Source organism: Neomonachus schauinslandi, chromosome 13, assembly GCF_002201575.2.
Source record: "Neomonachus schauinslandi chromosome 13, ASM220157v2, whole genome shotgun sequence".
Taxonomy (NCBI): Eukaryota; Metazoa; Chordata; class Mammalia; order Carnivora; family Phocidae; genus Neomonachus; species Neomonachus schauinslandi.
The window spans coordinates 60,864,640-60,876,880 of NC_058415.1; positions in this window are offsets into that span (position 1 = coordinate 60,864,640).

Genomic DNA, 12,241 nt, shown 5'->3' on the forward strand with positions numbered 1-12,241 from the left:
CTGCACTTCAATTTGGGCGAGTCTGAAGGGCCATCCCCATTCTCAAGTCCCTAGTGGGATCTGCTGAGGCCTTGGTTGTAACTGCATTGCAGTTAGCTGATCAACTCTGTCCACATCTGCCCTGTTGTCTTCAAGTCCCCACAGGTCTATGTCCTAAGAACACTGTTCAATAAACCTTGTGCATGCTACTCTCCATCAAGGATTCCATTTCCAGGGAACGCAATCTAAGACGGTGCTTCCTTCTGAATCAACAAAGGTGACAAGAGGTTCGACTATGTTGATGAATTAGGACTAATTTGCATGCCCTGTTATGGGACCAGGGGTGGGATCAGCCTCTCCCAAAGCCCAATGGGCTGAGGCAGGAAAGATGGGGACTGGAACAAAACTTTGAATTGTTAATAAAAAAGGGAAGAGGGGTGCCTGGGTGGCTCAGTTGGTCAAGCGACTGCCTTCGGCTCAGGTCATGGTCCCGGAGTCCTGGGATCAAGTCCCACATCAGGCTCCTGGCTCAGCGGGGAGACTGCTTCTCCCTCTGACCCTCTCCCCTCTCATGCTGTTTCTCTCTCTCTCTTTCTCAAATAAATAAATAAATAAAATCTTAAAATAAAATAAAATAAATAAAAAAGGGAAGAATCATATTGGGGAGGAAACAATACAGATTTTTTTGATCTTTCAAGAGAGCCAGAAGCAGTTTATGTAAAACAAACAAACAAACAAACAAAACTCGTGATGTTTTCACATTGGAAACTAATTGAGATATTTTAATTTTTTTTCTAAGTTTATTTTTTTAAAGATTTTATTTATTTATTTGAGAGAGAGAGCAAGAGTGGGGAGAGAGAAACAGGGCTTCCGGCTGAGCAGGGAGGCCATATGCCGGGCTCGATCCAAGGACCCTGAGATCATGACCTGAGCTGAAGGCAGACGCTTAACCATCTGAGCCACCCAGGCTCCCCTAATTGAGATATTTTTAAATGCCATGAAGAGCCAACAAGACATGGTCCAATACTGGCCCACATTTCAGCAGTTTGCAACCTTAGCCAGAAAGAACGCAGGTGTAGTTTGTAGCTCGAGAGAGCAAAGCTAGGACTGATAACTAGGTGAAATGAAGATTTTAGCTCAACCTAGTAAACAGTTTCCTAATGACTTGAGCAATATAAAAATGGAATGAAGCATCTCAGGAGGCGGTGAGTTCCTTAGCACCAAGCTTCACGTTTGAGTCTTCTTAGAATTTGAACTATATGATCTTTGAGATCTTGTTCATTGATATCCATATAAAGTGCCCTATCTTCACAAAATATCATTGATACACCCTTATGCTGATTTTAACAGCAAACAGCATTGGGATTACACCAGTAGTACTACTGAAACATGACTCAGTTTCTTTTTCCTGGAATACACTCCACTTGACTCATCACTTCTGGTTATCTACTTAAGTATCAAAGGGGAAAAGGCATCTTGTCTTAGATATAAAGATGCCCCTAGCAAATCCTTTGTAGATATCACATCATGATAACCTCTGTTGCTTAGAAATTAGCGTTATATTCTAGCATGTCAGAGCCAGAAGCATCTCAAAGATCATGCAGTCCTGCCCCTTCATTCAATAGAAGACACAGAGAGGGGAAAGAACCTACCTTACAGTAAAGACAGGACCAGGATCCAGATCTCTTTACCCTCAGAGCAGAGTTCTTCCCACTGCAACCCAAGCAACCTATTTTTTGTCATTAGGCTGAAATAGTTCCCTATCATCCAGCTATCCCAGAGTGACACGACTTGTGGGCTAATGGACTTCAAGGTTCTAGGAGGTAGCCAGTCTCTGGCACCCATTCCCTTTCAGCAGCCTAGAGTACCAAACCATTTATAGAGAGAGTTTCTTTGATTACGTTTAGGGGTGACTTGTTTTAAAAGTATTACATTCACATGGTTCCAAATTCAGTGTTCTTTTCACAATCTCACTATGCCTTGAAAAATACCATGGTTCGTGGTAAGAACTTAGCCCCAAGGAGCAGGATGAAAGGTATGTTTGGCCTGGAGGGCAGGCTGAGCCACTGAACCAGGGCTCCTTAAATTCCCTAACAGAACAGAGCCCGCAGAGGGACCGACTGGCCCAAGCTGTAAAGAGAAGAGGGACTCAACGGGCAGATGAGCACCTTGAAATAGGACTTGTCTCATCCTGCTCCTTCATCCCACACATCTTATCTGACACAAAGCCCGGCTCAATCTTCCTGTGAAATATGTATCCTGCCTGTTCCTCCTTCTGTCCCCTCACAGAAAAAAAACTGGCCCTGGACTTGAGTTACCTCACACAGAGGTTATTGTCACAGGCTTTATTTATTTATTTATTTATTTATTTATTTATTTATTTTTTAAATTTTTTTTTAAAGATTTTTTATTTATTTATTTGAGAGAGAGAGAATGAGGGAGAGAGCACATGAGAGGGGGGAGGGTCAGAGGGAGAAGCAGACTCCCTGCCGAGCAGGGAGCCCGATGTGGGACTCGATCCAGGGACTCCGGGATCATGACCTGAGCCGAAGGCAGTCGCTTAACCAACTGAGCCACCCAGGCGCCCTGTCACAGGCTTTTAAATGACCTCCTCCGGGTATAGAAATAGCCTTAACCTAAATGAACATGTATTACACCTGGTTTTCATTTATAGCATGTGTGTAAATTATGCTGGTCTTTTAAAAAGCCTAGCTGTTTACCCTTCAACTCCTCGTAGTGGAAAAATAAGTGCCACGCAAAGACTTGCTCCAGCTCAGGAACAAGGCCAGTCACCAGAAAGAAGAAGCTTGCTCAGAAAATGGATAAACAAGTTGCATTATATTTATACACTAGTATATGACTCGTTAATAAAAAGAAGTGAACAGCCAGCAACCCAGATAAATCTCAAAAATACCACGTTGAGTGAAAGAAGTCAGACACAAGAGAGTACCTGTGGTATGATTTCATTCATATGAAGTTCAAGAACAGACAAAATCATTTCTTGGGAATATAATTTGGGATAAGGGTTGTCTCTGATAGGGTACTGGAAGGGATACAGGGGAATATGATAGCTGTACTTTTTAACTTGATTGGGGTATCAGTTATACACATGTATACCTTTGTCAAAACTCACCAACTGTATGCTTAACATCTGCACATTTTACTGTATGTAATTACTTCTCAGTTTAAGCGAGCGAGCGAGCGAGAGAAACCTACTTGCTCAGCCTGTTGTGGAAAGAAGAACCCGGGCGTCCGGTGAAAAACAGTGGCTTCCTAGGAGACCCCAGCCCTCTCTCAGCTTCTCACTAAAGAACATCTGAAGAACAGGGGAAATTAGGAATCTCTCAACACCATGCAAAATCTGACAGGAATGCAATGCCAGAGTCTTGGCATCATCTCTTCTCTTTTAAAGTGCATGTTGCAGGGCGCCTGGGTGGCTCAGTCAGTTAAGTGTCTGCCTTCGGCTCAGGTCATGATCCCGGGGTCCTGGGATCAAGCCCCACATCGGGCTCCCTGCTCAGCGGGGAGCCTGCTTCTCTCTCTCCCCCTGCTTGTGTTCCCTCTCTTGCTGTGTCTCTCTCTGTCAAATAAATAATAAAATCTTAAAAAAAAAAAATAAAGTGCATGTTGCAGCTGGATTAAGAAAATCTGACCCAATCTGAGCTCGAATCCTACCACTTCCATTGCCTGAGCAGATGCCTGAGAAAAGGTATGAAGCCCCTGGGCCCCTCCCACACCACCTGTCCTCTCTCTGCCACTCAGGGGACATCCAGCCCTTTGGGAACAGATCTGAGGCAGCCCGAACACCTTTTCTCAGCATCCACAGCTGCGGCCAGGAGCCTCCTCTGCCAGCTCACTTGCTGTTTAATTTAACTTTCATTTGTTTCAGAGTTAATACAGTACATGGACAGAGTTGTTTTTTTTAAATTTTATTTTACTATGTTAATCCCCATACATTACATCATTAGTTTTAGATGTAGTGTTCCATGGTTCATTGTTTGCGTATAACACCCAGTGCTCCATTCAATACGTGCCCTCTTTAATACCCATCACCAGGCTAACCCATCCCCCGACCCCGCTCCCGTCTAGAACCCTCAGTTTGTTTCTCAGAGTCCATCGTCTCTCATGGTTCGATGGACAGAGTTTTTAACGCCAAGTAGGACTACAGAGCTCTTACCCAAACAGGGGCTCCTGTCCCACACTTCCCACCTCACCCCCCTTCTCCCCAGACAGTGATTCAGGTTCTTTTAGCTCTTGCCTCTGAGGTGTTTGCCTCCTTTTACATAACTAATATAGTACTCTTTAGCTTTTTTTTAAATTTGAGACATTAACTGTTACCATTAACTATTTTTTTTATTAAACTTCTTTTAGGATTTTTATTTATTTATTTGAGAAAGGGAGAGAAAGCACGAGCAGGGGGAGGGACAGAGTGGGGGCAGAGGGAGAAGTAGGCTCCCCACTGAGCAGGGAGCCTGACCGGGACTGGGGGGGGCGGGGGGGGGGCCTGGCTCTCAGGACCCTGGGATCATGACCATGACCTGAGCTGAAGACAGATGAGCCACCCAGGCGCCCCTACCACTAACTAGTGACTTCCTACCATGAAAAAGAGGAATTTTCTTCTCTTCCACCCTCACTCCCGCCCAGCTTTGACTACCCTCCTTTCAGTCCTGGTTATTTATGTTAGTGTGACTTCATGTTTACAGATGAGCTATGTACCTGTATTTCTCGTACCACTTTTTATTTTTCCTCGAGTTAAGAATTACCTCTTTCCGTCGTTTTCATTTCTCAATCAGAGCTGTAAAATGACCTCTCAGTGTGGTTACATGGGAGGTAATCCTCATTTTTATTTTCCAGCATCCCTTCTGGAGCCCTCTGACCTCTTGCTCCATTCATACTGGGTTGCTCTCCAGGCCTGCTGTACAGCTACCCTTGTGGGACGGTATTCTCCAGTAGCTTCCTGGGCAAGGGTGCGTGGAGGGTTACTAGTCTGAGATCTTGAATGTTTGAAAACATTTGTAGTCTTCTCTCATCCTGAGTGATCGTTTGGCTGTGTGTTAAGTTCTCAGAGGAGGATCCTTTTCCTCAGAAGGCATCAATTGCTCACTGTCTTCTAGTTTCCCATGTTCTCTGGAGAAGTCTCATGCCATTTGACTTTTGATCCTTTCATTATGACTTTTTTTTGCCTCTTAGGACACTTTTAGGATTTCTGGTTTTCTGAAATCTCATTACAATGTGACTTGGTGGGCCATTTCAATCAGGAAATTCAAAGGAACTGTGTTGTATTATTGCTCGATAAGTTCATCCTTTATAGCTGTAGGTACTGAAAAGACTGACATTTGAGGGTCTCTCAGTGAAAGCGCCAGCTCGTTTCCTGATCACCATGGCATGATGCCCATTAGTCTTTCAGACCTACCGGTGCACACAGTTTCCACTCACCTTTTTATTTATTTATTTTTTAATTTTTTTTTAAAGATTTTATTTATTTATTTGAGAGAGAGAGAATGAGAGAGAGTGAGTACATGAGAGGGGGGAGGGTCAGAGGGAGAAGCAGGCTCCCCGCCGAGCAGGGAGCCCGATGCGGGACTCGACCCCGGGACTCCAGGATCATGACCTGAGCCAAAGGCAGTCGCTCAACCAACTGAGCCACCCAGGCGCCCCTCCACTCACCTTTTTAGTGCCTCTCTTGTAAATATGAATGAATATTCAAGAATGATCAGATACTGGGGAAAGACTCTAACACAAGAGCCAAAAATCTGAGTTAGTAAAAAGGAATTTGGAGAAAATGAACACAATTCAGATATGAGAATAAAACTTTATCTCTTCAAAGATAGAAAAGATGTTACATCAGGACGCCTGGGTGGCTAAGTGGGTGGAGCATACGACTCTTGATCTCGGGGTTGTGAGCTCCAGTCCTATGTTGGGTGTAGAGATTATTTAAAAATAAAAATCTTGGGGCACCTGGGTGGCTCAGTCATTAAGCGTCTGCCTTTGGCTCAGGTCGTGATCCCAGGGTCCTGGGATCGAGCCCTGCATCGGGCTCCCTGCTCCGCAGGAAGCCTGCTTCTCCCTCTCCCATTCCCCCTGCTTGTGTTCCCTCTCTCACTGTCTCTCTGTGTCAAATAAATAAAATGTTTAAAAATGAATAAATAAATAAAAATCTTCAGGGTGCTTGGGTGTCTCAGTTGGTTGAGCATCGGACTCCTGATTTTGGCTCAGGTCATAATCTCAGGGTTATGGGATCTAGGCCCAGAATGGCTCTGCACTCAGCAGGGAGTCTGAGATTTTCTCCCTCTCCCTCAGGCACCCCCCAGCACCCCCCACTCTCTCTCTCAAATAAAATAAATAAATCTTAAAATTAAAAAAAATAAATCTTAAAAAAAAAGAAAAGATGTTACATCAGTGAAATAAAAACAGGATGCTATGAAAAATGAACAGTTATAAAGAACAAGAGAAAGCCCTTGGAAATCAGAAATATAGCTAAAAAAAAATAAATCTGCTTATTTTAGATATTTTCTCTTAAATCAGTCACTTTCCCCTGAAAAGAATTCTCCAATCTCCTGCCTTTGGAGATTAGTTAGTAGCCTTCTGGAAGGGGAATTGGAAGGGTATCTCTCCATTTGGGATGTAGACTTCCATTAATTCCCTCCATTTTATTCTTCTTTCTTGAATTCTGATTAATTTAATATTGGACCACCTGGGCTATCCTTTAATTTTATTTTTCCTTCAGTATTTCTTGATCTTTTTGTTCTGCTTTCTGGGAAAATTTCCTCAACTTTACTTTTTTTTAAAGATTTTATCTATTTGAGAGAGAGAGAGAAAGCAAGAGCACAAGTGGGGGGAGAGGCAGCTCCCCACTAAACAGGGAGCCCAACGTGGGGTTCAACCCCGGGACCTGGGGATTTTGACCTGAGGTGAAGGCAGATGTTTAACTGGCTGAGCCACCCAGGTGCCCCTCCCCAACCTTACTTTTAAATCCTTTTAAGGATTTGGGAGGGGATGGCAAGAAGCATATGAATTAAGTCTCTCACCATTATCAAATTACAGAGCATTTCTGTTACTTCAAAAGAAACCTCATACTCATTAGCACTCACTCCCCATTACTCCCAGCCCTTGGCAACCACTAACCTACTTTCTGCCTCTGTGGAGTTGCCTATTTTATACATTTCACATAAATGGAATCATACGTGGCCTTCATGTTTGGCTTTTTTCATTTAGCATAATATTTTTAAGGTTCATCCATGTTGTAGCATCTATCAGTACCACATTCCTTCTTATGGCTGAAAAAAATCCCATTGTATGGATATGCCACATTTTGTTTACCCAGGCATTGGTTTATGGACATTTGCATTGTTTACAATTTATACCTATTATGAATAATGCTACCATAAACATTCATGTGCACATTTTGTGTGGACATATATTTTCATTATCCTAGGTATATAGCTAGGAATGAAATTGCTGTCTTTGTTTAGCTTTTTGAGGAACTGCCAAGCTGTCTTCCAGAGCAGCCGTACCTTTTTACATTCCCACCAGCAATGCACTAAGTTTCCAGTTCTTCTACATCCTCACCAACACTTGTTGTCCATCATTTTTATCATAGCCATCCTAGTGGGTGTGAAGTGGTATCTCACTGCGGTTTTGGTTTGCATTTCCCAATGCCTAATGATATTGAGCTCCTTTCATGTGCTTATTGGCCATTTGTATACCTTCTTTGGAGAAATGTTCAAATTTTTTGTTCATTTGTAACTGGGTTGTCTTTTTGTTGTTGAATTCTAATAGTTCTGTATATGTTCTGAATACAAGTCCCTTATTAGATATATGATTTCCAGATATTTCCTCCCATCCCACACATTGTCTTTTTACCTTCTTCATGGTGTCATTTGAAACCCAAAGTTCTAAAATTTTGATTAGCCAAATTTATCTTTCAATTTCCTTTGGCGTGCTGTGCTCTTGGTGTCACATCTAAGAAAGCTTTACCTAATCCAAGGTCATGAAGATGAACTCCTTTCTTTTCTTTGGCATCTTATGGTTTTAGCTCTAATACTGAAGTCTGTGATCCATTGTGAGTTAATTTTTGTCTATCCTGTGAGGTACAGGTTCAACTTCATTCTTTTGCATGTGGATGTATAATATTCCCAGCACCATTTGTTTAAAAGACTACTCTTTTCACATTGAATTGTCTTGGCGCCCTTAGGTTTTCAATCTTGTTATTACTTGGAAACTGACTGACTGAAGATTTTTTGAAAGATAATACCTAATTTAGGAAAGGGTAAGGGGAAATCTTACATGGTGCTAATGGGAATATAAAAGAAGTACATCCTCTGAAGGGCAATCTGCCATGCACATCCAAATTTGAAACATATATACTTTGATTCAGGAATCGTACTTCTAGGAATTTATTTTCAGGAGCTAATTGTACAAAGGTGGTATACGTAGTGGTGAACAACTGGAAGTAACCTAAATATCTATGAGTAGGAGACCATGTGAATAAATTATGCTACATCCATACAATGAAATATGATGCAGACTTTAAAAATGATGGAGGCCAATAAATAAATAAATAAATAAATAAAACAATGGAGACCTATATTTATTGACTTGGAGCAATCTATTGCTAAGAGAAAAAGGAAAGCATGTCACAAAGCACCATTTATAGTAGGATTGCACTTATATAATATTATATATTTTACATATGCATCTACATTCATAGAGATAACTCAGAAAATAGTCACAAAAATGTTAACAGTGGTGGCCACTAGGTAATGGGATTTTGGCTGGCTTTTTTTTCTTTATACTTTTTTGCATTGCATGAATTTGCTACATGAATATGTATTGTCTTTATATTCAGAAAAAGAAAAGCTATTTTCATTTTGTAGAAGAATGTCCTCAAGGAATATATATTGTAAACGACTATTTGATGACCTGGAAATATGTTCATAATATATTGTTAACCAAAAAAATCAGGTTACAGTATCATTCCACTTACAAAAAAAATTTTTATATTATATGGTATTTCCTAGGTACTATGATACTTTTTTTCACTACTTGCTATTTCTGAAATAAGGATGTCTCTTATAAGCCTTATGAATATTTAATGTAGTGGGCTCTCCCCTCCCTGCCCCCCTGAAAAGATGTTATTAATGAGATGATGCTTCTGGCAACCTGAGACTTGAGAAAGTGTCATATGTGGGTAGAAAAAAGACTGGAGGAATAGACACCAAAACATGAGCTGTGCTTAGCCCTGAATTGAGATTTTTATTTTCTTCTTTCATTAAGTATATTTTCCAAGTTTTCTATAGTACATGCATAGATAAACATTAAAAAAAAAATCACCCAGGAACCTGCTTTTCAAGGAAGAAGTAGAGTGTGAGGGTACCTGAGACTTCTGGCCTTTACCAAAATAGAGCCTAACAAATTGGGGAGCACATAAATTCCCTGAGTAGTGTCCGAGTCTAGAGTGAGGGAGGAGTAGCTTGGATGCCCACTGAGGGGCCCTGGGCCAGGCAGGGGCTGGCAAAGCAAGCTTGAGAACACATGGAAAGTTCAGTCAACAGGAGCAGGACTCGGAGATCAGTCTTAGTACTGTATGGACAAGGAAATCCTTGTGAGGTAGGAGAGGGTCCAGATGGTGGGGACGATGGCTAATTATGGAGGAGAGGGATGCTCAACACTGTGGGGCCACTCAGATATTTTCCAGACTAGCTCAGGAACACATTCCCAATTCCTCAAGGGAGGCCACGGACTGAGTGAAACTGAAAATGAGCCTGCCCCTTTTGAGAGTGAAAACATATATTGATTTGGGTGAGCCCTTCCCTCAGGCAGAGGGGCAGGACCCCTACAGGAGATGAAGGACATGGAGTGGAGGTGAAGGACTGATGGCCACAGCAGAACTTCAATAGCCTCTGAGGAGGCCTGCGAACTCTGGACCTCTGCTTAGGGTAAGGGAGGGACTTGGGCTTTTGGTGACCGTGCCCAGGGCACAGAGGAGAATACCAGGCACTGTGCCAGGCAGGAGCTTCACTCACATGACCATGTCTAATCTTTGCAACAGTCCCCAGATGAGCAGCCTGAGGCTCAGAGAGGTTATGTGGTTCAAAAGCACACAGCCAATAAGTAATGGAACAGAATTCCTAAAATAGAGTCCCTCTCTGAAAAGGGAAAAACATTGAGCAGAATTAATACTCATGATAAATATGAATATTGTTTTTTTACAAAAAAATACACAGGTGGACAGAAGCTGCAAGAATATATGCCTTAATGGTGGCTAAGTCTCATTGCTAGGAATTTAATTTTTAAATTTTATTTTATTTTCTCGGTTTTGGTGTTTTGCTTTTGCTTTTTTTTTTTTTTTTTTAACTTTCCACCTCCTCCATGATGAGCATGTAAATCTTCTTAAAGCAGAGAAAACAAAAAAATTTTTCAGAAGCAGTTGTGAGGACTAGTGGATCAAAGTAATTGGAGTGAATTACAGTGAGACCTTAATGACAGAGAAATCCAGGTTCTTACTGGTTATGTGAGTTCCACTTGGCTTCACTGAACCTGTTTCCTAAACAATAAAAGGGGATTATAATCTTGTCCCAGTGAGCTGTTGCCAGGATTAACTGAGATGCAGCGTACATGAAAGTCCCAAGCACAGTACTTGGCATAAGGATGATGTTTAGTAAACATTAAACTTGACTAGTCATAGCTCTTCATGCTGCACCAGGAAGGCCTAGCACCTACAGCTGTTTCAGAGAGCAGAAAGGAATCTGGTTTCCTTGGCAGGGGCCCCTTACTAGACCTGCAGCTGTCTACACACCTGACACTCTCTCCTCCCCTGTTTTTACCATCTGGAGACTAATAGGATCTCATTCCTTACCCCATTTTCACCTATTTGCTTCTCTTTCTCCCTTTGTCTCAACAATCGCAGCTGCTTAGACAGTATCTTTGAATACATGTGACATATTTTCAACATAACACACGTTTGCAGAGCACCTGTGTCCTAAAGATGGCCCCAGGCTTCTACTTTCCATTCATATCCTCAGAAATATTTGTATGAGCTCACAGTCCAGTTGAGAATTTAGATCCTTCAACTCCCATTTGTTGTCAGACTGCTGTAACAGGTACACACATGTGTTGTGGAAACCCAAAAGGCAGATTTACCAGTGTATGCACATATGCATGGGAGAGGAAGGGAAGAATGGAAGTATTTAGTATTTAAAGAACAATGATCTGCTCACCCTATATTATGCATCAGCTTCATATACTGTCTTTTCTAAAGAGAAAATGTGCCCATTCTGCTAAACTGGTTGCAGAGTCAGTTAAACCAATGCCTGAGTGGGGCTGTTTCCTCTCACCTTCAGATTTATTAAATTCTGTTCACAGCCACAGAGTTTGTGGAAGGCTGGGGTCATCTGATGATGCTGCTGAGGCAGTGGGATGGAGAGCAGGTCCAAGGAGTTACAAATTAGCTCGGAGTGTTCTCGGACATTTTGGAGCTTTTTGGAATACACACACATTCTGGTTAACAGGCAACTTTAAGACTCAAAGGAGTGCCCAAATCAGGCATTATTATATATATATATATAATATATATATATATATATAATATATATAATGTTTATATATATATATATAAACATTAATGGGAGTAAAAACATATTCGCCCATAGTTCAGCCTCCCTAAGAAAGAAAGTGTTTTTTACTTTTCCTTAATCTCTTCCAGCCCTTGTTCAAATCCAGAAATCTCTGGACATGATAGTAATTGTGGATTAGGTACAATGATATATTCTACTTCTTTTTCACAGCCAGATGCACTTAAGTGCAGCAACATTCAAAACCGGGGCACTGTGACAACAGCCCCTTCAGGCCTGTGGACTGACAGTGCAGTGGAAGATGCTGGCAGGGCGCTGAGACACACCCTGTTCTGCCTGTGTTATTTATGCCTTTGGCAGTGAAGCCCCTGACAAAGAAGCATGTCACTGGAACACATGCTCTTTGTTCACAGAGGTGCATACCAGCACCGGCTGTGTCAGAAGGGACAGTACCGGGCTTGTAGTCTCTCCTCCTTTGGCTCTTTTGCTTTCTTTTTATTTGCTTGCACATTGTGGCTATGTTTATTAATTACTTTGTAGCTTAATCTTATAAAACAGACATTTATCCTGTGAGCTATGTATCATGGGGAAAGAGTCCTTCATCCCCTCGGGTTGGTTATAAAAAGAGGACAGGATCTCAAGATTTGCCCCTTTTCTTCCTAAGGATCAACACCACCTCCCCCACCAGC